The sequence below is a fragment of the Notamacropus eugenii genome, chromosome 1, assembly GCF_028372415.1.
Source record: "Notamacropus eugenii isolate mMacEug1 chromosome 1, mMacEug1.pri_v2, whole genome shotgun sequence".
NCBI classification, from domain to species: Eukaryota; Metazoa; Chordata; class Mammalia; order Diprotodontia; family Macropodidae; genus Notamacropus; species Notamacropus eugenii.
The window spans coordinates 13,264,486-13,292,473 of NC_092872.1; the positions used below are offsets into that span (position 1 = coordinate 13,264,486).

Consider the following 27,988-nt stretch of genomic DNA (forward strand, 5'->3'; position numbering starts at 1 on the left):
TTTTCCTAAGTCCTGGGCACAGTACTGTCCCAGTACTTATATAGTACTAAGTAATTGGTAGTTAAGATTTAGTGCTCAAAGTGCTAACCCTCAACTACTTAATCCACTCCCTAATTTTACAAATGAGCCAACTAAGATCCAGAGTGATTTAACATCACCAAAATATGAAGCCAGGTCCCCCGACTAACTCCAGCGTGCTCTCTCTGCTATACCACAAGTCTGCAGGGATTTAGAAGGACAAACATCAGACTTAAAGTGACTCATCGTTTATAAACAAATACTTGTTTAATGTTTAATACAAAAGAATGCCCATTAGAAAGCAACCCACTTTTAATATTCTAGAACAGAAGGAAGCACTAGACATCAAGCTAAAATACAACCAAAAACAAAAAAGATCTCTGAAACATGAATAAAGATGAAAACCTTTTAGTAACACACATTCTTCCTACTGAAAATTAACAGTTCCATCTTAGGTAAGTACATATTATATACTTATTTTCAATAACTAAACGTACTTAAGACTAAGTAGAAAGGTCACTTGACTAGTCCTGGGACTAGTCCTAGCTCTGCCCACTTGCTACCACAGGTGGCCCTGACTTCGGCTGTTCAGTCGTGCTTGACTCTTCATGGCCCCATTTGGGGTTTTCTTGGCAGAGATACTGGGGTGCTTTGCCATTTCCTTCTCTAGCTTATTTGACAGATGAGGAACCTGAGGCAAACAAGGTTAAGTGATTTGCCCAGGGTCACCCAGCTAGGATAAATTTGAACTTAGGAAGATGGCTCTTTCTGACTCTAAGTTCCCTACTCTCTAACCAATTTGACACCTAGCTGCCCTGTGACTCCGGTGAAGTTACCTTAACCTCTACACTCCAGCTTCTTAAAGTCGTGGGGAACGTGGTGGGGGAGGGGTTTGGTCACTTCTAACTCCTAACATTCTGTGAGATTACACATTTCTGCTAATATTACTGTTCTACCCAAATTGTGTTCTGTTATTCCCACCGTCACTACATAAGCATTAATGCTCCTTTTATATCCCTAACCACCCCCACCCCAAAATCTGAAATCTGTTTGGACATGAGTTTAAATAAAGATTGAGGATTAGTGGTGCTTTGTCTGGCTCGCAAGGGCTTAAATTACATAGGAATACTTAAGCCATTCACAGGCTGGATTTCAAATACCTTTATGGAATCTGGATGAACTAGGAATTCTTGGCAAATCCTGGTGGTCTAAGCAGAGTATGGATTCATGCAGATACTTAGGTGAGTATTCTCTACTACAAAGGAGGACACTGGACTAGATGAGACTTTAAGGTTTTTTCCTTAAAATGTTTCTTTTGTTTTCTTTTTCTTTATAAGTTTACATCAAACATAAACATTTCAATATACAAAAGAATTGTTTATAAGACCATAAATTTGTTACCAAAAGTTTTTCAAATTTAATATGATGGCAATAAAACTGCCCTGTTTGTACCATTGACACCCCCATCTATGAGTTTTTTTATTTTGAGTTATATTTTAATGTTTTATTACTGATGGGGGGGCGGGGTTGTCTATTATTGCCTATTAACTCCCTCCATTGCAAAAGAAGCCTTCTTTGGCCATGTCTTAAAACCCAACGCCTCACTTGCTCTCTGATCACTTCTCTGCCGAGAGATTGGTGCGCTCCACCACTAGGTCTTGTGAGATCACTGTACTGATTATAATACAAAGGGATTTCCAAGTTGCTTTACTTTACAATACTACGGTCATCATTTAAGTTCTTTGCCCGGTTTTCCTTCATTTTACATTAGTTCATAAGTCTTCCCAGATTTCTTTGAACCTATTACATTCATCATTTCTTACGGTACAGTAATATTCCATTACATTCAAATTACACAATTTGGTCAGCCATTCCTCAACTAATATAGACTCACTTGGCTTCAAGTTTTTTGCTAAAACAAAAGTGATTATTACAAATATTTTTGTATATATGAGCATTTTCCTTGTCCTTGAATTCTTTGGGGCATATTCTTAGCAGTGATAAAAGTGATTCAAAGGGTATACACACATTTCTCAAGAGATTTCTTTTAGATCAGACATGTTATCTCTACGGCAATTCCAGATATTTTATCTAAAACCCAATATAACAGAGCACACTTTTACATATTCATGTCCTGAAATTCTACAACAGGACTAAAGTGTGTCAAGAAGGTCATGTAGCTCTCATCTTTGGATCTTTCACAGGATTGCTTTTCTTGTCTCCTTTGGATTCTCCTGAAAGAGTCATTTAAAACCATCTTCTTGATAAGTGTAGCAAGAGCCAAAAGAGGAAAATAACACTCTTGTATTGACTCTGTAGCTGAAGTTCCACAGTCCACAATTTCTCAAGTTTCTATTTCACTATTAATGTAATTAGCACCAATCAACCTAATGATCAGATAAGTGTTTGAAGCACTGACATTCTCAACCTTACAACCATCGAATTAACTCAAGAGTTCAACTGCAGACAAATGGAATGACCACTTACCATAATAAACAAGAACAATGTCACTCACAAAGGAGAAAAATGGCAATATCCACAAGAATAAAAATTTCCATGAGAGTTAATGCTAAGCTTAGGAAATGACTGACTTCAAAAGCTCTGGCATCACAGGTTCAAGATGAAGCTGCATGATGATGCCTTACATACACGGAAGCTTTGTAAAGGCTCTACGTCAGAGAAAGGTATAACAAAAAAAAAGAACAATTTTTAAATCATCACAGGTCCTGTCTCCGTGTTTTGACCGTTTTGTATGATTTTGGCTAAAGAACCACTGTCAGAATCCTGAGAAGATAACAACACAGGTCACTTCATCCAACACTTCACTTTACCAATGAGGAAACTGAGGCCCACAAAGGGAAAGTGATTGGCTCAAAATCACATAGCTAAGTAATGACAGAGCCTGGATCAGAACCCAATTCCTACTATACTTATAGTGTCTGTTCACTTAACAGGAAGAGGGGGAGGAGGAAGGTGAAGCAGAAAAGATAAAAAAAGGAAGAAACAATTCCCTCTGTTCATTGTCTCAGATTGATTTATATATTCAAACACTCACTTCCCTAAAATAAAATCATCCCTGATTAACTTCTCTTTCACCTAAGACAAATCAGAAAGAAGGAACAGGCACTGGTGGTTAATCTCCCACTCAAGATTAAAAGTTCACTACACTTTGACAAAACATTAATATGCACATGGGAACATACACATACATACACACTTCCTAAGAAAGCTTTCTGAATTTTTAAATCCTTAGTACAGAAGTGGCACTTGATCTGAAGAGCAAAGTTTCTGTGACAAGTTGTGAGATCTATAACAATAGCACAGCAAAGTATCATTGTTGGGGTGAGGGTGGGGAAAGACGAACTTGAACTAAACTAAGAAGCCTAAATCATGGATTTTCAAGCATGTGTTGTAACTTGAAGGTGATGGTGTGCTGGGACCTCTAAAGTATCTTTCAAAAAGACAAAAAAAAATAGTTTATAATTAACATATTCAATTCTGAGTATACTTAACAGTTTGTTCTAAGGAAGTACAAACAAGACTGTAAAGGCACTAGTTAAACAATCAGTCTGATCAGTATAAATATTTTTATAGACAGGGAAAAGGTAAATGTGAGCCTTATAATGTTAAGAAATGAAAACCTCACCCAGAGAAAATAAGAACTGTCACACAGATAACATTACAAAGTTTTCATCCAAAATGTACTTCTGAAATCTTGCAACACATACACATACACACACACACACACACACACACACACACACACTCACACTCTCTCTCTCTTTCTCGCTCTTGCTCTTCCTCACACACACATGCACAAGTGCAAAAAGCTAAAATTATTCAGGAAGTTAGAAAAAGAAAAGATCTACATAATAAGGAAATGTACTCAATTTTTATTTTCTTCCAAGTGGAGACAGGATTCCTCCCTATGGAATGCCAGATCACAACTGCATCAGCTGAGTCCTTCTCGACTCTCCTTACCCTTATCCTAATTCAGATTTTCATTTCTCCTCTCTTACATATTCCCTCTTCAAGCCACCTTCCAATCAGCTGCAAAAAAATAATCAAGTAATTTTACAACGTCGCTGTCCTGCTCCAAATGCTTAAAGACCCTTGCTAAGTCTTCTAGAATGAAATACAAACTGCTCATTCAGCATTTAAAGCTCCTCAGTATGGCTGCAGTCTGCATTTTCAGACTTATTTTTACTACTCCACCTCACAGACTCTAGGTATCAGCCACACCGGACTACTAGCTACTTCATTTCCCACCTCCGTACCTTCACAGACTGACCCCAACACCTGAGATGCATGCCCTTCTCATCTAGAATCCTCAGCTTTTTTTGTGATTTGCATGATACAAATACATACAAAGAACTACACAAAAAGCAGGGTCCAAAAAAAAGTTCCTTTTCACAAACCCAGAGTGGCTTTGGAGCCCGGCAAAGAAGCTCCTAGCACCCACACCATGAACTATGTGATGCTTCAGCTCCAGGGGCCTTAGAAATCACTCACATGAGGGACACCTAGGTGGGTCATGAACAGAGAACCAACCCTGAAGTCTCCGGAGTTGAAATCTGACCTCAGACACTTCACACTTACTAGCTGCATGACCCTGGGCAAGTCACTTAATCCCGACTGCCTAGGTGGGGGGAGAAATCATTCACACCGACATCATTTTACAGGAGGAAGACAGAAGAGAGCCCAGTCCTTACAAGCAGGTGCTGAGGGATCTACTCAATTCGATTCCCCCCACCTGTACTTCAAAGCATGTGCAGGCAAGCATTCTCCAGCTGTTTCCAGTCCACCAACCATGTGGGGAAGAAACGTTCTTCTGACAGACTGCGAAGTCGGAACTGGAGTGCATTCCAAAGTTCTTTTCCTTCCTGGCTGCTACACTGAAGTGAGGAGGCAAGGTCTGTGGCAGCCTCCAGGTGGACAGAGATGGGGCTTTTAAAATGCAAAGCCAGTCTGGGCTCAGCAGTCCCCCAAAAGTGACTTCTTCACCACAGGGTTGGCAGACTGCCTGCACAGGCTCGGATGCTGACATGGATAACCGTGTCAGACACAGCACAATGCAAATGTTCGTAAGGACCAGGTCTCATTTGCCAGTCCTGCCCCACACACTTTTTTTCCCCTTAATGTGAGTAAACCCATTTAACCAAGCCAAAAATATATATGTAATATGTACATCATACATTTACATGTTATTTATGTATAATATGTTTTACAGATTAGAATGTAAGATCTCAGCTCGGACTAGGAGAAAGCACAATCTCACCCAGGAAAGCTCTACTCTAGAACCGTAAGCCCGGAAGGTTGAGGAACATGGTAACAGTTAGCTCCACACACATCAACGGCTCAAAGGGATCCAAACCAACACTTAGAAGTTTTTGGGTGGGAGCACCATTATCAACTCTGTTTCTTCACCATGTGGTGAGCAGACCTCAAGGTGAACGACTGCACAGGCTGAGAAATTCACATGAAGGATATGAGGGACACCATCAGCGAGAGCAGGCTCTGTTGGACTGATTCCCACTACCATTAACTACTCACAGAAGAGAACACTGAGGCCCAGGGAGGTAACTTGCTCAAGGTCACTTAGCTAGTTAAACCGGGACGAGAACTAAGGTCTCCTAGTTCCCAACCTGGAACTATTTTCATGGTGATTCCATTCAATTACCATTTATTATGCATCTACCATGTATATGGCACTATGCTAGACACGTGGGAGAGACAAAGATGAGAAACAGTCCCTGACTTCCTGGAGGGAAATAACAGGTACACAAATAGAATGCAAAGTAGATTGGCAACAGGGGAAAGTAAAGGTTATCTATTCAAAGTGATCCAGGAAAATTTGAGGAGAAAACACATTCAGGTGGGGCTAGGGAGATGTCAGAAAGAGTTTACATCTGAGCTAAACCCTGAAGTAAAAAGATTTTGTCAGAGAAATAAAGAGGAGTACATTCCATGTGTGAGGATACCCTATGAAAATGCAAGATGTGTCAGTAAAGTTTGAGAAAACAGTAGTACAATTTGGCTGGAACACTGAGTCCCTGAAGGGCTGTAAAATGAAAGGAAAGGTGAGCTAGAGTTAAATTACAGAAGCCTCTTCAGGCCAGGTTATGAAGTTTGTTTTTTTACTCTGAAGGCTAATAATGAGAACTGAAAGATGTTCATTTCAGGGAGGAGATCAAACTTGTGCATTAGGAAGATTATGGTCAGTGTACAGATGATAAGCTTCATAGGGGCTGGAACTGGGTCTCACTTGACTAGGCATCAGCTAACACAGCACACCACAGCAGATCTTTAATCAATGGCTGCTTAACAAAATCGATCACAGTGTTCCTATACTAAAGGAAGTGCTAGTCCAGTGTAAACTGGACAAGACTAGTCCTAGCTCTTCCACTTACTTGTTTCGCGACATTGTGAAGCTACAAGATGAGAGGTGTCAAACACCTTCTGCACACTGCCCGCAAAATTCAACTGGGAAACAGTTAACAAAGTAAATGAAAATATAATTACACATAGATATCCTTATGTTTCCAAACTAAGACAATAAGCAGCTTGCAGGGATTCTAATGTAGACTTTACTTGCTCCAGTTTCTATCTGAGTTTGGTAACACTGCACTGGCTGGCCTCAGTTCCTTCTCAGTTTTAAAACTGTGTCATTCTAAAAGGGTCTGTGTTTTAGAGTTTTTCTGTCACTGTCAGCTCTCTCAGCTGTCATTTCTTATGGCTGTTAGTAGGCTTGATCAGAAAATTAGTAAATAAAAAGACAAAACAAAACTCAACAGCACAATTTAATTTAGTATAACCAGAAAAATTTACCAAGCATCGAAGTATTGCTTTAATTTCAAACCGAAACAGCACCCAACCCTTACTTCTGGGAACTGCTCAGTTCTCAGGTAGAGCCCAAAGTATTTCATACCAATCTCGGTTCCAGTCTAACGTGTGTCCTGAGTCACTTTATCTCACTGATCTCACTGCACACATGGCTGGCAGCCGAAGCACAAGTCTATCTTGCCAAGCACCTTTCACCTTCTTCCACGTATCACTGGCATTCTATCACAGAGAAAACCCACATTTCTGCCCTGAACATGACCACAGAGCCAGGCTTTATTGTGTGGTCATCCTACCCAGCATGCTTTTGTTTCAATAAATAGTTTGAACGTTGCACACAGCTCAGAAAAGAATGATCTCATCCCAGTGATTCAACAGCCAACTATCAAAAAGTTTTTTGTTACAAGCTGGGATACCTCAGGAAAACAGATCCATTTTTACAGCTCTGGCAATGAGGAAGAGGAGGAGAAATATTTAGGAAAAAATAGTTCACAGACCACCCTTTAAAAAAAAAAATACATCATCCTGCAAAGATTTCCTCTCTAGATGCCTGACCAAAGTAGGACAAACTGAATGCCCCTGAAGTATTAAAACTAAAAGAATTAATGACCACTAAGGAACAAATTACTTTCTGTTCTAACCTGAAATCAACACTTCCATATCATTCCTGTTGCTCAGTCATACTTCATTCTAACTCTTCACGGCCCCATTGGAGGTTTCCTTTGCAGACATACCAGAGCAATACGGCCAACAGGCTTAGTGACTGCCCAGGGACACCAGGCTAGCAAGTGTCTACAGCCAGATTTGAACTCAGGAAGATTAAGTCTTTCTGATACCAGGGCCAGCATCCTATACACTGCACCTCCCAGCTACCAGAACACCTGCATGGAGTTAGTTGTTTTAAATGCATTTCTTTTTTTTTTTAAATTAATTTACTTTTAGTTTTCAACATTCAGTTCCACAAGCTTTTGAGTTTTAAATTTTCTCCACCTCCCTTCCCCTCTCCCCAAAAGGGCATGCAGTCTGACACAGGATCTACATATAAATTTATAGTAAAACATATTTTCATTAGATGCATTTCTAATAGGGGGAGCCCCAGTCCGTAATCTCAGTTCCATCTCAGGAATGGCCCTGGCTCCACGATAAACAGAAAGAACGCTTTAGATGTGAAGAATGATTAGAAACTGCAACATAAACAAAGCTCCTAAAGATCAGACTGATGTTCCAAAATAGAAGGGGGAAAAGGAAAAGGAAAACGAATCAACCTGGCAAAAACAAAGGCTTCGTGTGCCCTAAAAGCCTACAGAAGAAATGATGTTACGTGTTCATATGGTAATGTGTCCTCTGAGTAATTCTAATTTTTTCATTATTTTTTAGCTTTTAAAAAAATCAAACAAGCTTTTCAGTATTTACATTTTCAGGGCATTTCATGAAGAACAGGGCTGTAATTTTAAGAAAATGTCAGTTCTGCTCTTTTTCTGGGTACTTATTAACATTGGTGTTTTGAAGTATGTAGCTGGCTAGAGGTTTTGGCAATGGAGGCATACATCATACAAATATAAGATCCATTAGGTCATCTTAAATTATCCCTGAGGAAAGAATGCAAGATGGTTCTTTGATGAACAAACTAAAGGGCTGTGTCCCACACGTGGCAAAAATTCTAACAAATCAGTCAGCCCTTCCACCATTACTGAGTCCCACCTAAAGGCCCACTTAACACTGCATGAAGCCAAGTACTATGCAATAGTAAGAATTTTTCTTAATCTTTTAAATCACTGGTAGAATTCCGAAAAGGTAGTATTGTCAGCCAACTTTTAACACAGCAGACAAAATTATGCTTGACATGAGCCACACAAACAGAAGACCACTTAAAGAGTTTCAACTGCCACAGTCAGGAGGTGCCTTTTCCACTTAACTGTGTGCTCTGCCCTACAACAAAAGAACCAAGGTTTAAAGAACCGTCATTTGACTCTAACCCATACTAATTTGTGGTATCCTGTATCAGACTGCTTGCTGTCTCAGGGAAGGGGGAGGGGTGGAAAGGGAAGGAGAAAAATTGGAACTCAAAATCTTACAAAAATAAATGTTGAAAATTATCTTTACATGTAATTAGAAAAAATAAATTGCTAATGAAAAAAGTGTCAATATGGGAGAAAAAAGAAAAAACATTTTTAAAAATGTGGCATCATGAAAAAAGCCCTGTACAAGGTCAGAAGACACAAGATTCTATTCCAAGCTCCATGACCTTAGGAAAATCACTTCATCTTTCCAGGGCTTAGTTTCTTCATCTGAAAAATTCTTAGTCTAGGTCACTCTGATGATCAGTAACTCAGGATGTTAGAGAGAATCAAACTCCTGCCTTCTGACTCCCTCTCACTTTCTCACATAACAGTATGATCTTAATCTTAATCTAAAGGTTACCAGAGGAAAGCAGGATTTAAAATTCAACTCCAGTGAAGTCTTACTCCTATGCCATGTCATGGCACAGAGATGATACTATTCTCAAAAGGTAATGCCAAAAAAGCAAAAGTTTTGCTAATTTTTACCACACTGGAAATTACACCCAAAAATGAAGTATGCAAATCCAAATCTGTCACTCAAGGACCCTAAGTGAGCACCTTCATTGAAATTAGCAAAATTTAATAGAATAAATGCCCAAAGCTACCAGCTGGTGAATTTCTTAGCCAAAAAAACTCATAAAATATAAAAGGTCAAAGATAATAATGAAAGTATATATCTTTGAAAGCATCTGTTGGTTACTAGAATCGAAAGCTGAATTCTTCAAATACGAACCATTCATACTTACATAGTATTTTAAGTTTTACAAAGAGTTTTGTTTTCCCCCATAGCTCTGGAAAGAGATAAGTGGCTCAAAAGTTATCTCCATTTTAAAGAGAAATAAAAAGAGGCTTGAAAAAGCCTGGTGACTTGCCAGGGTCACAGAGCAACTGCCACAGAGACGACGTGAAGCCGGATGTTCTAACTATCAAATTATACCTTTTCCACTATTATCTAATACTTTCAAAAAGAAGGGGGCAAAGTTACTTGAGGACGTAGTCTTTAATAGCAGAGACAAATCTTAAATTTTCCAACTGCAATATATATTTAAGGTCAGCTATTATCACTATGCCAAAATTAGTTAGCCAAAGCAATTTGCAGAAAGAATCAGTTTTCCTCAGTTTTTAATCTGAAAGAAGTGTGGCTGCACAGAAGCTTTCCTGGGTTCCCCAAAATGCTACTTGGTAAGGTTCTTAAGGAGAGTGATGAGTATTTCTACTTTTAACTCATATACTATCCAGAACACAGAAAACTAAAATCTAACTTTGTCCCATTAATTCCAGCCCTCGGTAGAAAGAAAACAAAGAGTTATAGTCCTACTATGACTGAAAGGCGACTGAAAACAAGCCACCGTGTGAACCCAAGTGACACACGCAGTCGACAGTCAGCAGGTGCCAAGTGCACCAACAGCACACAAGTAACCAGTAACTGCTTCCGTGTGACCCCTACACACTTGAGAGCCAACAGTCGAACAAGGCTCTGGCAAAGGCATCACGTGTCACAAGTCTCAGCTTCTGGTTACAAGCCAGGAATAAGACCTTATGTTCCTTAAGGTTTTAAATTCAACAGGTAATTTTAAAGAACACCTGATGCCTGAAACTGACATCTCCCCTTCCATCTTGAAAGACCTAACACCGGAATCAGAAGGATTTTATTTTATTCACAAGGAAAATATGATACCTTTTTTCAAACAGTCACCAAAGTCTATTAAACCAAATAGAAAAATCCCACAAAGGTCACTGGAGGATGGCCGTTAGGAACTGAAGGAAAAAAGCTGAGTTTTCATTAGAATAATTAATTGCATCCTAGAATCAGATCTATTCCCACTTCCTACACAATACAAAAATCCTCTCTGTAAAGTAATAACATTCATACACATGGCAGTTTATCTGCATTTATCATCTGAGAGTCTAACTAACCAGGTGATCTAATACCAACAAGTCTCATCCTCATTTTACCTCAGGAAGTTAAATGACGCACTCGTAGTCACACAGCAAGTGGGATAGCCAAGTGCAGTCCTCTACTCTCAATGCTACATGGTGTTTATGGGGCAGATGACCCTCCTGCCTCCAAATCTATTCTTCCAGGAACAAGGAGCTCACTCCTTCTTGATGAGTCAGGTCATACACAGTAGGTGCTTAATTCATGTTTGCTGAATGGAATTCCATTGCAGCAAAGCTTTTTCTCGTTTCTAACAATAAGAGCTAGATTCTCACTAAACCAAACAAAAATCACTGCATAACATATGTAGAATAGCAGTTTTTGTAGAGAATAGTCAGTTTTTCCTTTGTAAGCAAAACTTGATGACATTTGTAGTCCATCTGGAGATCATAAGATCATACGAATATTACGTATATTTCCAGGTCTCTACATCAGATCTAAAAATGGAAGTTATAGAACTCAGAGGCCAGAGAATCCAACCCTTCATCCAGATGAAGAAATCTGAACCCAAAGAGGTTAATAACTAAGTGGGATGTGATTCCAAAGGCATATGCACTGGAGTACCTGCATTCAATGGGGCAGATTCAGCATCAGCTATGAAATGAGAAGATCCCTGGATGGCCAAGTGAAAACATGTCTATCAGAGTACTGTTTGGGAAATTAAAAACTGGCTTTGTGCCATCAGATCTAGCTGGAAGAAAAAATTACATTTCCTCAAGCAAGCTGGGAAGGAAAACTGCCCCCAGGTCCTGTGCCAGCCCCAATTAGACAGCCAGATAATGTTTAGCCTGCTTTCTCCCTTGAGGGGCTCAGGAAACAAGAGTAGTAAGTGATTAAGCCAAATAAAAGCCAAGAAATATTTCTACTCTCACCTGCCTATTCAAATAACAAAGAATATTTCACGTATGCTGCAAGATAAAGAGAACTCACATGAAAGACAAAGGAACTTTGCTTTTCCTTTAACATTAATCCTAGGCCATTTCACCCATCTGTGGTCTTCCATTCTTGAATGTTTTTGCAGGCAGAGGTCTGTAGATCTGATGAGGCCAAGGTTTCGCTGAGCTGTACCACAGTCTTTTATTCTTCCCACTATCATCCAGCCATCCTTGGAGCTACAAAAACATCAGTTCTACAAACAGATCCAGAATCCCTGCCCACAGCGATAAATAAATACAAGCTGCACCCCCACAGCAATAAATACAAGCTGCACCCCACCAGCTGTTGTCACAAGCCTGAAGACTTCTGATCCACATCAGGCCTGGAAGCCTTATCGTGATCCTGATGAGGAAAGACACTGATTTCTTTCTGGCTTTTTGGAAAGCCTGAGGCCTTGAACCGATTTCAGTGGTTCTCCAGCTTTTTGGTCTCAGTCTCCCTTCACACTTTAAAAATTACTGAAGATTCCCCCAAAAAACTTCTGTTTATGTACATGATATCTACATATTTGCTGTATTAGAACACCCTTTGGGAACCAGTGATTTCTATGACTGGAAAGACTAGAGAATCAGGAATGTCTCCAAAGAAGGTGGCCGAGCCACACCAGATCCCAAACTCTTTATACTTTGTACTTTGTACAAGCAGCAGTCATCAAAGCAATCTAGCACTGACTAAGAAACAGAGCAGGTGTACATCAGTGGAACAGGTTAGGTACAAAATACACTGTAGTAAATGACCATAGTAACTTCATGTTTGATAAACCCAAAGATCCAAGCTTTTGGAACAAAAACTATTTGACAAAAATTGCTGGGGAGACTGGAAAACAGTGTAACAGCACTAGATACAGACCAGCATCTCACACTGTGTACACCAAGATAAGATCAGAATAGGTAAAGGATTTAGACTTAAAGGGTAAAACCATGAGCAAAGTAGGGGAACATGGGATAGTTTACCCATCATACACACACACACGAATAAGGGAAAAACACAGGACAGAACAAGAGATACTACAGACATGAGATGTAAAATGGATAATTTTCATTATGTTAAATAAAAACGGTTTTGCACAAACAAAACCAATACAACCAAAATTAGAAAGCAGAAAACTGAGGGGGAGGGGAATCTTACAGCGAATGTCTGATAAAGGCCTCATTTCTCAAATACATTAGAGAACTGAGTCAAATTTATAAGAATGCAAGGTATTCTAGTGTGAAAATATGTTTAATATAAGTAAATACATATATGTAAAGCCTATATCAGATTTCTTGGGGAGGGAGAGAGGAGGAGGCGGAGAAAAGTTAAAATTCAAAAGCTTGTGGAACTGAATGTTGAAAACTAAAAATAAATTAAAAAAAAATACAAGTAATTCCCCAGTTGTTATTGGGGATATGAACAGGCAGTTTTCAGATGAAGAAATCAAGGCTACCTATCTGCATATAAAAAATGTTCCAAATCATTACTGATTAGAGAAATGCAAATTAAAACAACTCTCAGGTACCACCTTACACCTACCAGACTGGCTAATATGAAAGAGAAGGAGAAAGATTAAAGTGGAAGGGGATGTGGGAAAACCGGCACACTAATCCCTGCTGGCAGAGTTGTGAAATGATCCAACCACTCTAGAGAGTACTTTGGAATTATGCCCAAAGGGCTATAAAAATGTGCATACCCTTTGATCCAGCTATACCACTACTACGTTTGTATCCCGAAGAGATCAATAAAAAGAGGGAAGGACTTATTTGTCAAAGATAATTTGTAACAGCTTTTTATGGGGGTCAAGAATTGGAATTTGAGCGGAAGCCTATCAATTGGGGAAAGGCCAAACAAATTGTGGCATATGATTGTAATGGACAGTTATTGCGCTTTAAGAAATGACAAGCAGGATGATTTCAGAAACACCTGGAAAGACTTAGGATAAACTGATGAAGGATCAAGTGAGGAGAACAGGGATTAACACTGTACACAGAACGCCAATACAGTACGATAAAGAACTGTGAAGGAGTGAGCTATTCCCAGCAATACAAGGATCCAAGATAATCCCAAAGGACTCATGATTAAAAATGCTGTTTGCCTCCAGAGAAAGAACTGGTGTCTGAGTACAGACTAAAGGATACTATTTTTCTTTCTTTTTTTCTCTTTTGAGTTTTCTTCCACAAAATGATCAATATAGAAATGTTTTAAATGATTAAACATATGTAATCTATATCAGATTGCTTGTCTCAGGAAGGAGGGAGGGGAGGGAAGAGGGATAGAAGGGAGAGGGAAAAAATCTGGAACTCAAAATAAAAAAAAAATTAATGTTAAAAATTGTTTTTACAGTTTGACAAAAAATTGCTGGGAAAACTGGATAACAGCTTGGCGAAAACTTGGCATAGGCCAATGCCTGACACTATACACACAAATAAAATCCAAATGGATACATGATCCAGGTATAAAGACTGATACTACAAACAAATTAGGGGAGCAAGGAATAGTGTATTTGTCAGATTTATAGAAAATGGAGAAATTTTTGACCAAACAAGAGATGGAGAACATTATGAAGTACAAAATGGATAACTTTGATTACATTAAATTGAAAAGTTTTTTGCACAAACAAACCCAATGCAACCAAGATTAGGAAAGAAGCAGAAAACTGGGAAAGAAGTTTTTCAACTAGTGTCTGTGATAAAGGCCTCATTTCTAAAATATATAGAGAACTGAGTCAAAAATGTACAGGAATACAAGTCATCCCCCAACTGATAAATGGTCAAAGGATATAACACACAGTTTTCAGAGGAAGAATTTAAAGCTATCTACACTCATAAGAAAAAATGCTCTAAATCACTATTGATTAGAGAGATGCAAATCAAAACAACTCTGAGATACCACACCACACCACACCTATCAGATTGGCTAACATGACAAAACAGGAAGATGATAAATCTCGGGGAAGATGTGGGAGACTTGGAACACTAATTCATTGTGAGTGGTGCTATGAGCTGATTCAACCATTCTGGAGAGCAATTTGAAACTATGCCCAAAGGGCTACAAAAATGTGCATATCCTTTGACCCAGCAATAGCACTTCTAGGACTGTATCCCCAAACAGATCCTAAAAATGGGAAAGGGTCCCACATGTACAAAGATATTTATAGCAGCTCTCTTTGTGGTGGCCAAAAACTGGAAATCGACGGGACGTCCATCCATTGGGGAATGGCTGAACAAGCTGTAGTACATGAATGTAATGGAATACTACTGTGCTATAAGAAATGATGAACAGGAAGACTTCAGAGAAGCCTGGAAGGACTTTTATGAACTGATGCTCAGTGAAAGGAGCAGAACCAGGAGAACTTTGTACACAGCAATGACCACAGTGTGCGAGGAATTTTTCTGGTAGATTTAGTCCTTCACAGCAATGCAAAGATCTAAAAAATTCCCAATGGACTTCTGAGGCAAAATGCCTTCCACATCCAAGGAAAGAACTATGGCATTGGACTGCAGAATGAAGCAGACCATTTTCTCATGTGTTATGTTTTTTGTTTTATAGTTTTTCCCACTCATTTTAATTCTTCTATGCAACATGACTAAGGTGAAAATGTATTTAATAAGAATGTATACGTAGAAACTATATAAGATTGCATGTCATCTCGGGGAGGGAGTGAGGAGGAGGGAGGAAGGAGAGGAAGGGAGGGGAAAAAAATCTAAGATATATAGAAGTGACTGTAGAAAACTGAAAACAAAATAATTTTAAAAAAATAAAAAAATTGTTGTTACATATAATTGGGGAAAAAAATAAGATGCTATTTTAAAAAAATAATTTCTCAAAAGGACCTCCACTGACAGATGAAAGTCTTTGAATTAAATCAGAGGGCCCCTTACTGATTGCCTACTGTTTGCAGTGTGCTGTAAAACCTGAGGGAAAGGTGAAGGTTAACAGGACAGGACACAACAATGTAGGAATGACACTGATGAGCGAGAGAGCAAAGAAGGAAAATGACTACAATAAATGACCTTGATTTTATATCCAATGACCATCCACTGAATGAACAGCTTCTCTTTTATCTAGAGGAGAGAAGATACCTGAGGTCACAAGCCCTCAGAAAACTTCAAGCATCTGAAGGGCTATCACTTAAAACTGGGGTCAGACTTGTTCTCTAAGATCCCTGCATCAATGAGTGAAAGTGATAGAAGCAAATTTGGATCATCCCCAGGAGAAAACTCCTAACAGTAACAGCTGGGGATGGAGTTGTTCAGTCCATCAATAAACAGCCACGTATTAAGTGTCTACTCTGTGCCAGGCATGATGCTAGGCACTGGGGATACAAACAGAAAGAAATAATCCCTACTCACAGAACTCCTCCAAAACTATTCCCCCTCCAAAAGAAAGAGGCATGTGACTTTTATTTTACATTTAGTCCTACGCTGATGCTTAAAGTCTATGACCCTCTATTCGTGAACTCGATGGAGACCTGTTGTTCTTATAAAGTCACAGGGAAAATATTCTAACGAAAGAGACAAGTAAATACATAAGTATATACAGCACATGTTTATAAGGTAGACTAAATACAAAAGAAATACACGATATTTGGGGAGGGACGACACGTATAGTTGGGAGAAATCAAGAAAGGCTTCATATGAAGAAGTTGTACTTGAGATGCAACTTACAAGAGAGTGACACCTCAGGGCACAAAGGAACAAAGACAAAGCCAGTGTAGCTGGACCGCGGAGTGCAGGAGGGCCAGGGCCGTCCTCTGAGGCTGGAAAGATGGGCCAACACCAGGCTGTGAAAGGCCTTTAAAAGTTGGATAACTATTTGCTTGGGTTCACTGCAGAATGGATTCTTGCTCTTAGACAGGCTAGACTAGATGGTTCCTGGGAATTCTTCAGTGTTGAAATTCACTTCTTAATCTCACAGACTAAGTGGTTAGGAGAAAAAAAGCAGTGAATAGACTATTCCTGCAGGATATTTGGTATTAAAAGGAAACACTAAGATTGGATGGTTCAGGGAAGGCTTTTGTATTTTGCTTTCTAGGATGGAAAAACATGAGTATGTTTCTGAACAGAAGTACTAATGAAACATACTGAAAGATGCAAAGAACAGACTAGATGATCAACGGATTAAATTCCTGAAGGAAGCGGGAGAAGGCAGGCTCAAGAGTGGGAAGTAAGAAGCCAACTCTGGAAAGAGAACGCTCCTTCTGACACTGCTGTTCAGTCATTTTTCAGTCATGTCTGACTCTTTATGACCCTACTTAGGGTTTTCTTGGCAGAGATACTGGAATGGTTTGCCATTTCCTTCTCCAGATCATTTTACAGTTGAGGAAACTGAGGTAAACAGGATTAAGAGACTTATGAAATAGCAAGTATCTGAGGCCAGATTCCATCATCAGGAGGATGAGCCTTCCTAACTCCAAGCCCAGCACTCTATCCATTGCACCACCCAGTGCTGCCCTCCTCTGATCTATAGGAACAAAAGATGAATGAAGCAGAAAAGTTTTGTGGTATAGAAAAGAAGAGATAAGGAAGTTTTCAGTTAAAAAGAAAACTCAACTGTCTTCTCAGGGGATAAGTTCAACTGCTGAACCTAAGAACAGAGTGAAAGCTTCCAGATTTGGGGGGGACGGGGAGAGTCCTTCAAACTCTTACCGTGGGAAATCTGAGTAAAAAGAAAAGAAATGTCACATAGCAGTGAGAACCAAACTGCAGTGATATGGGCACACTGCAGCGTTCAAAAACTGGATCAGAAGAATTCCTTTTATCCCAATTACTACTTGTTGAAAAAGCCGAAGTATAATCATAGGATTAGAAAATAATCTAATCTTAGAACGGAGAGAGATCTTAGCAATCCTGGTTCCCAACAGGAATTTATCAGCAAATCTCAAAGCTTCACCTGGCAGATCTCCAAGCTGGCTACTTCTGATCATGCCTCTCCCTCCTGGTTTGGTGGGACTCACAGCAGAGAGGGAAGACAGTCTCTGCCCTGACGTCACCCAGATTTCACCGCTCCCACCACTCCAATGTCAAATGAAAAGACTGCTTCTCCCTACAACAACCCTGGGTACTTCTGGTTCCCAACTCTCTCACCTTACCAAGGAGGAGAAGAGGCTAAGTGACTGGCGAAAGTTCATGCAGAGCTGAGGCTAAGTCTAAGCCCAGTCTTCTACCCTGCCCCCTCCAAGGAAAGTATTCCATAACCTTCCCCCAACAATCTTACAAGACATGTGGGATAAAGGCAAAGACACTTCCCTGTAGAAATGGGGGGAGGAGGGAGAGAAGAGGACAGGCCACATACAGTGAGATGCCAACTCTAACTCTTTATTCAGAGCCTACATTTATAGGGATTTTACCTATAAACACTGGCAACACCACAAAATTCAACTCTACTGGAGAGGCATATTACATCAGTTTTAGTCCAAGACAGAAAAATGTCAGATGGAGTCATGGATTTTCCTACTTTTATGAAGATGATATCTACCATGACAAAGTCCATTATTTTTTCTCATGATTTCAAAATCCTGCTGCACCCAGTACAGCATTAGGAAAGAAAGTATGTTAATATCAGCATTATCCAGGTCTAGCCTGTGCCTCCTCAGAACATCTGCACTGTACAACCAGGGGACTATGCTTTTTCACAACCGTATGAGTAGGGTTCCTGCCCAACAGTCAACCTGATTCACCTTTCTAGTTACAAATCTGCTAAGGCAAGCATCTTGCTCAAGACTGCAGGTCCAACAGAGAACACACAGCACAGCTTTCAAAACTCCACTTCATTATCCCTGAGGATTTTGCCAGTCTCAGCTTGCGTTATTTCCTCCCCTTCACAGGTTATCTTCTCCAGCCAAGTCAATATGCTTGATGCTTGCTCCTGCGCCCCTATCTTGCCTGTAATACAGTGGAAAGTTCCTTTTCTCATCTCCAAACCATCTCCTGTGTCACCTTCAAGGCTCAGCTTCTATTTCACCTCAAATTTCTCACAACTAGGGAAGGCAGAATAGAATAATAGCAAACACAGCAAAAAGAACGCCCAGATAAGAGTGAGCACCCACTGACCGAGTCTGTGGTGTGACCTCAGGAAGGCAGCTAACCTCTAGGGATCAAGGGACTGGCTTCTAAATCTAAAACTCTGCAACTTCAGATTCTTACTGCCTAAGTGAGGTCACCTCTACTCAGAGCACTCCTCACTTAAGTCATAGTTTCCATTAAAAGTAGTCTACAATTTACAAATAGATTTTGCTCTTAATGTCCTTTTTTAGTCATCTGTTTGGCATATAGCACTCATTTAGCCATAGAAACATCATAAATACTGTTTATGTTCCCAGGCTAGACTACAGAAAGTTATTCAAACTCTATTTGGCAAAAATTTAATCTAACAGCAGCCGCCAAAGTTCACAGGATCGTAAAATCAGAAATGAAAAGTGTCTCCAATAATCTCATCCAATTCTATCAATTTACTGAAGAGGAAACTGAGGTCCGATGAGGTTCAATGGATTCTTTAAAATCACACAGCTCTAAGTCCTGACAGTAGAAACTGGAACGCAGATGTCTTTCTCCTACTTGGGGCACAGAGCTGATCTTAAGCAAAATTCAGAAGTAGTTCCAAAGTCATCTGTGGTACCCTTTCTACTCTATTCTCCCATATCAGTGTCCCTATCTAGAGCACTAAGCTACACTAAAGCCCTCTGGCACTGCAGCACCTCATAAAATCCTGCCCAGTCCCCTAAGAACATGTTCTAAAATCCCAAATCAACCAAAAGTCCTAGTCTTTCAGTGGAGGAGCTTAACTAGGAGTCATAAAAACAAACAAAAGCCCACTTTGGTTTAACCCCTAACTAGCTAATATCCCAAAGTAGAACCAAAGGACCCTCTACTGGCAAATCCACAAAATCATCAACTAGAATGTAAACCAGCAGCTGGGTCATAAGAATTTGCTTACAGAAGGATATTTAATATTAAGATACAGGGCTAAGTCATTGCTACCAAAAATTACTAAGAGGTCATCCTCAAAGAGCTTGGTCTTATTGATCTATGCAGTTTCTGCAAAGAAATGATAGATAACTCTAACCTTATTCCTGCTGGTTACAAAAATTCAGCACCAATACCTCGAGAGATACAATTAAGTGGTCAGAATTACATACCAAAAGCTCACCATCTTCCATAAACTGAGAGACAAAAAATCACCGCACTACAAAAACAAACCTCAAAATATACTTTAAAATCCAACAAATGACTTTCTGGAACCAAAGCATCATCTGACAAAACACTGACCCATGAAACTTTAAGAAATGTTTTCAAAAGATGTCACCATCCCAAATATTCACAATCTCTAATCCATGTGGAATGCGAAGCTCTCAAAATAGAAAAGACCTAGAAGAAGAAAACCAAAACTATGTGGATAAAGTATCAAGTGTAACACACACCTACTATCCTGTTGCAGGAGTTGTCTACTTATGCTTCCAGGGAGCCCACCGGACAAGGGCTTCCACACCAATACTTTCATTCAATTTTATAAAACGATCCATATAGCTATCTGCACAATCATCTGTTGAACACTGAAGCAGTCCCAGGACCATTTCTAGCTGATGAAAAGAACCCCCACAACAGGAACATTTACACAAGCTTTGAAGTTCACCAGGATGTTTTCATACTCATCACTTTACTTCATCTTCATAAGGATCCTGTGAGATCGGTGGAGCAGATACTCACAAAATATCAAGGTTGGAAGTAATCCCAAACACCATCTGGTCTAACCCATGACTAAAAAGAATCCCCACAAGCAGTAATTCAACATCTGCAGTGAAAATCCCCAGTGAAGGGGAAGCCTTTCCATTCCAAGTCCTTGGTCCTTTCCACACTTCCGAACATCTCCAACTAGGATTCTGACTTTTATTGTGTTGCCATTGTATATCACATTATCTATAATATATATAGATAATACATACTATATATAACATTCTATTCTATAGAATAGAATGTTCTATATTCTATAAACTCAGTTTATAAACACAAATGTATCTAGTAGCTTCTTCTCAGTCCTCAATCTTGCTGACCTCTTTGGAGCATGGACTGTCTCCTTCAAGAAATACTCACTGGTTTTCATGACACAGTTCTGTCCTGATTTTCCAAAACATCTGACAATCTTATTCTCAGTCTCTTTTGCAATATCTTGGGGGGGGAGGGGTATGGGGGAGAGGGTGTGTCACAGAGTTCAAAGGAACCTTAGAGGTCATCTACTTCAATCCCTCTATTTTACATATGAGGAAACTGAGGTTAAATGACTTAACTAGGATCACAGCGCTAGGAAATGCCCAAGGCAGAATTTAAACTCAGGTGTTCCACAAGCCAAGCCCAGCCCCTCTCTATTCAGATGACTCCCAAGTCTATAAAGTTAATCTTTATCTCTCCCTCCAGAGTTCCAGGGTCCTGCATCTCCACTTAACAGCCCATAAGCACCTCAAATTCAATAGGCCCAAAACAGAATCCATTATCCTTTCCCCTTAAACTACCCCTCCTAACGTCCCTTTTTCAGTCAAGGATATTACCAATCTTCCAGTCATGCCAGTAACCAACGTAAATTTCTCTTTCTTTTTAGCACCTCTATTACTCTCAGCCCCTGCCCACTTAAAAAGAAATATAAAAACAAAACCCTTCTAAAAACTATTCCAATCTACCTTTTCAAACTAATTATCACTCCTCTTCATTCATGTCAAATTAAATCCACACAGGCCAACGCTCCATTTTCAGCACACAATATTCCAGCTCCGTTTGTCAATGTCTCTGCATGAGCGGTCAGTGCCTGGAATGCTCTCTTCCTTCTTCATCTCCAATTCTAGGAATCCCTAGATCTCTTCAAGGGTCAACTCAAGTGCTACTTCCTTCAAGAAACCTCTCAGAAGTCTTCCAGTTGTCAGCAATCCACCCTACCCTCCTCTCTGAGTCCCACCCCACCCCATCCCACCCCCACACAAGACAGATAAATGGGCAAACAAATTCTGGTTTATAAGATCTCAGGCTTGGTGCTTTAAGGGTCCAGAGACCATCTCATCGAGTTTCCCAAAACAAAGGCCCAGCAAGGTTGAGGGATTTTATTTAAAATCGTAGCAGTATTAAGTGGCAAAGCCATGATTTGAATCCAAATTCCCCAAGTCCCTTCTTTCCAAACGGCCATCTTGTTCATTCACCCAATACTTTTTAAGTCCCTGACTAAGAGGTAGACACCTGGTAAGATAGAGAAAAACACCTAATAGCTAAATAGCTTTATATAACTTATAATCTAATACAGGGGATCAGGACAGTAAGATTTAAGGGCATAAGGACCCTTTCAAAATCATCAAGTCCAACCTCCTCATTTTACAGAGAAGGAAAACAAGTGGCTCAGTGACTTGCCCAGAGTCAATCAAGTAATCATGCAGTGGCCTTAGGAGTTCTACCGAGGACCTGGCTCCAAACCTGAGGTTTTATTTTCCACCATTCAACCTGCTGTGCCTATAGCCTTAAGGATTTAAAAAACAGTTCTAGGTAGTTTTGTTTTGTTTTATAATTTTCATTCTCCAGGTAGCTATTAATCCCAAACTAGTGAATTTTACAAAAAGAACCATAACCAAAAGTAACAAGCAAAGGATTTCTCATGACACTTAAAGGGAACATCAAACATGACTGATTTAGTTCAATTCAACAAATATCAAGCTATGAACAATTAACATAAAAGTGAAAAAGGATTTGGGGAGGATATCCAGATGCTAAGTTTCCATTTAATATTTGTCTTAAATATGTCTAATTGATAGATGTATAAGTTTTAGCTCCTAAAAATGCTCACCTCAAATGAGAATCTCCCGTAAAAATTCTTCAGTAAACAATCCTCTATCAGGATAGTGAAGTATAACTGAAAGCATTTTAAGGTGCTCTTACACTCTGAAGGTGGCAGCTTCAAACAGAGCGCATAGCACGCCAAACAGTAGAGTCAGAGGCAGTAGAGCAGAAATTTATGGGCAGTCATGCCAAGGCCTCCACGGCCTCCCTATGTCTTGGCAGTCACTAGAGGCTCTTACACAACTAGGACAGAGCAACGAAACAAAGTGAAGGAAATAGGAAAACAATGAACAACAAAACGATCCAAGTGCTGCAACATGGTCATGATGAAGCTTGGTCCCAAAGGACAGACATGGAAAGACACTCATTCCCACTACACATAACATCCATTTGATGTGTTGTAGCTTTGCTGAACTTTTTTCTCCCTCTTTATTAAATTATTTATTCTAAAGGATGGTTAAGGGGGTGAGGAGGAAGAAAGACACAAGTCAGTCAGTTACCAAGCATTTATTAAATGCTTCTTATGTACCAGATGCTAAGTAACAGGGGTACAAAGAAAGACCAAAGTAGCCCCTGAACTCAAAGAGCTTCCATTATAGTGGGAAGGCCAACATCAAAAAACTGTGTGCTTACAAGATCTATATAGAGTACATTGGAGATAATCTCCAAGGGAAGGCACTAGCATTAAAGGAGACCAAGAAAGGTTTCGTGCAAAAGGTGAGATTTTAGCAGAGACTTTAGGGAAGCAAGAGAAACCAGGAAGAAAGGAGGGAAACCATTCTACGCATGGGGGACAGCCCGTGCAAAGGTTCAAAGTCAGGAGATACAGTGTATTGTGGGAAGAACAGTGAGGAGGTTGGTGTCTTCAGAGTGTAAAATATGTGCTGAGGAGTAAAGTATAATGATATTGAAAAGACAGAAAGGAACTAGATTATGAAAAGCTGTAAAAACCACACAGATGATTTTATATTTGCTCCTGAGCAAAAAGGAGCCACTGGAGTTAACTTAGTAGGAGATGAGGGTGACATGGTCAGATCTATATTTTAGAAAGATCTCTTTGGTAGCTGAGTAGGTGATGGATTTGAGGCTGTAAAACTCACCAGACGGCTATTGCCAATAGACCAGGTCTTGAGATGATGAAGACCAGGGTGGTGGCAGTGTCGGAAGAAAGGGAAGAAGAGATGCTGTAAAGGTTAAAAAAAAAATCCTGTAAATCAACTAAATACTGAGAAGTCGAAGTTGACACCTATATCACCTATATAGCTGACTGGGAGAATAGTGCTACCCTCAAAAGGAACAGGGAAGTTAAGAAGGGGAGGTTGGGGGGAAAGATAGTGAATTTAGTTTGGGCCATAATGAATTTAAGAGTCCACTGGTAAGGCCACCTAAGTGGTGCAGTGGATAGAGGACCCAGTCTGGAGTCAGGAAGACCAGAGTTGAAGAGTTCAAATCTGGCTTCAGACAATGCTGAGTGACGTTGGGCAAGTCACTTACTGATGAATGCCTGGAAAAAAGAAGTCTACAGGATAAGCAGCTCTAAATGCCCAATGGGCAACCAAAGAGAAATGAATGAAGGTCATGAGAGAGGTTAGAGTTGACCGAGGAGACCTGAAAATTATCTGCATAATGATGAAAATTGAGTCCATGGGAAGTGATTTCACCAAGCAAAATAGTAGGGTGGGAGAAAAGAAGAGAGCTCAGTACAGAGCCTTGGGAACTCATGATTAGTCGCAAAGGTGATTAAAAAAAACACAACATGGCAATAAAAAATTGATCGTAAAAAGTAAAATTTTAAAAGTAATAATGGAATCAGCATTCTAATTTTCTGATAATTTTAAAATTTATAAGTATCCTGCACTAAAGTTAAAAGTAGAACTTAATAAAAGATGTTAGTTACTCTAGGTACATTTTACCCACTACAGCAGAATATAAACACTGCACTTGAGAAAACCCAACCTTTTGGATCTCCGAGTTCCTAGAGAAATACCCAAAGTTCATAATTGCTTATTTTGACACCCTGAATTTTTATCTGAACTATATACTATGATACCTTCTAAACAGTTAATGGAAAATGTGAACAAGTATAATCATAAAAATGTTTGTTCAGTCCATATACCAAAAGTTTTTATTTTCCATCCCTAAGATCAGCATAACTCACCTAATGAAGTATTTGCTGATTTTATTTCCTTTCTTTACATCTTAGTAAAAAGGCTGTACGGTCTAAATTTTTAAAGGTTCATCAATAAAACTGATAGTCTTAGTAATGTTTAACTCAAAAACAGAAACAAAAATAGCTACTAGCAAATCCCTCAACTGCTAAAAACAAAATCAGACTATGAATTATTCACAATTTTTGTCAAAGACAAAAAGAAGGAACCCATTTACGCGAATATTCAGAGCATCCTTTTTGTCATTGCAAAAACAGTGGGAAATAAAGTAGATGCCGTGCCTGGGGAATGACTGAAAAACTACAGCAAGTCAATGCAACAGAATTATTGCACAATAAGAAATAATAAATGCGAAGAATTCAAAGACACTTGGGAAGACTTGAATGAACTGACAAAGAGCGAAGAAAGTGGAACATATGTAATAATAAAATAAAACATTAAAAGACCTCAGAATTATAATTAGTTTAATGATCCATTTTGATTGCAGGGGTGGTGGACAGATGTAGAATGCTGCATGCCATGAGGCATGAGTTAGCCTGTTTTACTTAACTGTTAGGCAAACGTCCTTGTCACAAGGGAAGGGCAGTATTAGAAAGTGACAGCATTTTGTTTCTTTTTTAAGCTTTAATCAAGCCCATCCACCGAGGAATGAATGGCTAAAGGAACTCTGGTACTTAAATGTAATGGAATATTACTGATGAATATAAAAGTATGATCTGCTGTAAGCAGAAACTGGAAAACAGTGTGCCCATTAATACAAAAAAAGGTGACTGGCAAGAACAGAAAGAATTGAATACTGTTAATTATTAATGAGCAAGCTCCTCCCGAAGATGAGCTGAGAAAACTCTCTCCCCTGCCCTCACTGCAAAGGCAGACTGTGGGTGTGGAACACTCCGCAAAGATGTAATCAGGAGTGGTTCTGAAGAATTCTTTCCCCTTCTTTCTTCTGTAATGTTTGTTGCAAGGGGTGACTTGACATGGATGGGAGAGGGGAGATGAAATGAAAGTGATTTACTCCTTATGTCTTGAAGCATGTACAGTCTCTGTCTCCACCAATAAAATATAAGATCCCTGAAAGCAGAAACTGTAATTTTTGTCTAGATACCAGGGCCCTAGCACAAAGGAAGAACGTAATAAATGTTTATTAAAAACAAAATGCTAAGTATACAGTTTAAAGTCGATAAATGGCTTACAGCCTCAGTAAGGTTCCTTGAATGCCCAAGACAGCCTCCAATTCGATCCAAATCAGTTTCCCACTGACATCTTACATCAAGAAGATTCTGTAAAAAGGAGGTGCACAGCCTGAAGAGCCTGAGAACGCTGTCCTGTGTGCAAGGAACAATTCGCATGTGAAATACCGACATTACTCAAGGACTTCAGAAATGAAGACATTCGAAATTATCTTTAAAATTCACCTGCTGTTAGTTTTATTTGGTTTGCAGAGCAATAGCACATTCAATTCAAATGAAGGAAAAACGACTGCTTTCCAAAAGAGTAAAATACCAGGGGTATAATCTAAGAAACATAGTGACTCATTCAGGGACCACAATACAATAGAAAGATATGACCTCATCGTTTTAGGCAGAAGCCTATTACTGAATGGGAAGGGGGGAGGGCAGGGGGAGGCCACCTCCAGGGCTGACAACTAACAAGAAAGGAGATTTATAGAACTCGGGGGAAAAGGCACCACACATCCTCAAATCCTCCTTTCGGAGTACAAGTTCTGCTCACGCCAAAACCTCTTCACCTCACCCTGCTCCACCCAGCTCAGCTGTCCCTACTTCCTATCTACATAGGCTATTTTCACTTGGCAATTCCAGCCCAATAAGCTATAAAATGATAGTTTTAATTGACCAAGTGTAAGAGAAAACTGTCACTGAACTGCTGAGCGTACAGGGACAGAGGAAGAGCTGTTGTTTACACAACAACTTTTCATTTAGCGTCAAGACTCATTTATTCATCCACACCCAAGCGAACAATTCTAAAACTTTTATAAGAGCCTGCCATCTTTTTTCTGACTAAAGATCAAACTAAAAATAATATTTGCCGGAAGGCACCTGTTCTAAAAATCCAGTTATCACTTTAAATAGCCTTCATGAGAGAGCAAAATAAGAACAGCCCAGAGCCAACAGCCAAGGCTGCCTGCCCTCCAAAGAACCAATGTTGAAATTTTACACGTGAAGCGGAGGGGTCACCAAACCATTCTCACTTTGGCCCTTCACATGAAGCTATCACTGTTTCAGGGTTTAAATGTCCTTAAACTGCTAACATCAGTTAATTATCCAGCCTTTAACCTACAAATCTGATAGCTCCTAATATCCCAGGGCTCAGTTTGACTTCATCCCTTTTCTCTTTCACAGCTCAACTTGGAGATCTGTAGAGTTCTCCTTATCTCCCAATCCCTTCTCACCCAACCATCCTCCCCAAATGCTCCCTACAGAGCTCCCAAACTGTGAAACTTAGTCTTTTCTCAAGCCTCGTTCTACTTCAGCTCTCTGCAGCTTCTGACGCTGCCAGCCCCCTCCACCTGTATTATGCTTTCCTTCCTCAGTTGCTGTGATGTTACTCTCTTGGATAAATCATTGCATTAAGTTAATTTTTAAAAAGTATGTAGAAAGTAGATTGATGGAACAGACTAGACAAGGGACAATAAGGAATAATGAAACTCAGTTTGATAAACTGGAAAAATAGAAATTACTTAGTAAAGAATTCAGTATTTGATAAAACTTCCAGGAAAACTGGAAAACAATCTGACAGATCAACTCCCAGGGAAATGGTTAGACAAAAAAAGTCATTCCCAACAGATAAGTGGTCTGTTGATATGAACAGGTCCACAAGTGTGGTGCATTAAACATATTTTCAGACTTTTTCTATGTATTGAGCAGTGAGGCTTCTTTTTCCTCGTCTTTTAAAAAGCATTGTTATATAGGATGTTCCAGACACTGTACTAACCACTTTATAACTATTATCTCATTTAACCCTCACAATAACCCTGGGAGACAGGTGTTACTATTATCCCTATTTTAGATTTGAGGAGACTGAGGCACACAGGTTAAGCGACTTGCCCCAAGCTTCACAGCTAGTATTTAAGGCTCATTACTTTATATGCGGCACCACCCAGTTATTGAGAAGATAAGAGCAAGAGGATACAAGGAGAAATTTTGGAGTTTAAAAAAAGAATGTGGGAAGCAAGAAAGTTCTGTTGTCCACATTCCTAGGCAATAAGGGCGGTGACCTAGCTAG

At 39.6% G+C, this 27,988-nt stretch overlaps 1 protein-coding gene across 15 annotated transcripts in view; it reads right to left on the bottom strand.

Annotated features, from left to right (window-relative positions):
* Positions 1–27,988, bottom strand: part of MAP4 (microtubule associated protein 4) — a 236,621-nt gene that overhangs the window by 185,591 nt on the left and 23,042 nt on the right. For 3 of the 15 annotated variants that reach the window (XM_072653993.1, XM_072653935.1, XM_072653954.1), the window contains exon 2: positions 23,678–23,761. The exons of the other annotated variants lie outside the window; for them this stretch is intronic. The gene's annotated coding sequence lies outside the window, so the exon portion shown is untranslated. The remainder of the gene's footprint in view (positions 1–23,677; positions 23,762–27,988) is intronic. 15 annotated transcript variants of the gene reach the window in all.